Source organism: Triticum dicoccoides, chromosome 4A, assembly GCF_002162155.2.
Source record: "Triticum dicoccoides isolate Atlit2015 ecotype Zavitan chromosome 4A, WEW_v2.0, whole genome shotgun sequence".
Taxonomy (NCBI): Eukaryota; Viridiplantae; Streptophyta; class Magnoliopsida; order Poales; family Poaceae; genus Triticum; species Triticum dicoccoides.
The window spans coordinates 107,109,502-107,110,532 of NC_041386.1; positions in this window are offsets into that span (position 1 = coordinate 107,109,502).

A 1,031-nucleotide genomic window follows, 5' to 3' on the forward strand; every position below is an offset into this window, starting at 1 on the left:
AGTGGGGTACCCCTCCGGCGAGCCCCCCTCCCCACTGCGGCTAGTTCTTCCTTAACTCCGGCGAGCCCCCTCCCCGTTGCGGCTGGTTCTTCCTTAACTCCGTCGAGCCCCCCGACCGCCTGAAAATCGACTGACCCAAAAGTCGATTCAGTCGACTGAAGTGTAGCTAAATCGGAGCAGCATCACAAGCAAGAGCAAGAGCGAGAGCAGTAGCGCGAGCAAGAGCAAGAGCAAGAGCAGACCAGGCAGGGGACCGAGAGCAAGAGTAGAGCAGCAGCGCGAGCGAGAGCTAAAGCAGCAGCAGCTCCTACTGATGTGGACGTCGCCGCCGAGGGAGCGACACCGTGGAGGAAGTGGTCGGCGACGGCATCGTGGATGGAGCCACGCCGTGTCGGCTCAGGACCGCCTACAGCACTGTGCGATCGAATCAAGAAGAAAATGCGGCGATTAGTGTACAACCTCTTTGGTGGCGCTGATTTAGCCGCAGCTTCATCCGATGAAACATTGACGATGATACTCTTCTGGTGGTGCAAGTGAAGACGGCGTTGTGAGAATGGAGGTGGAGCGAAAGACGAGGGGAACGTCGGGGCAGCTCCTTGGAGGTGGAGGACGGGGTGGCTGAACCGGCGGGACGACCAGATTGATGATGGATCCTCATCCGGTACGGTGGATGAGGGACGTCGAGGTGTTGCTGTGGACGACGTCTTCGGGGAAGAGGCTCTGGCTGGGTGGCGGACGGAGGAGGGTGTGGGGCTTCGCAGGTTTTGCCGGCCTCGGTGTACGAATGGGTGGGCGGATGGGATGGGAGTGGGGGAACCATGGCTTAGGGACGCGCTTGTCCGAAATGTGGGGTAAGTTACGAAAGTAGCCCCACCGATTTGAGGCAGTTCTTTCGGTTCAGGGGTATCATGGGCATTTCGCATGTCAGGATTTCACAGGAGGTGGGAGTTTTCGCACGCATTGTAATTTTGGAATAGCAAGGCGCGGGTTGAGATAGAGGGAGTTGTCGGAGCACAACGAGACAAAGATAT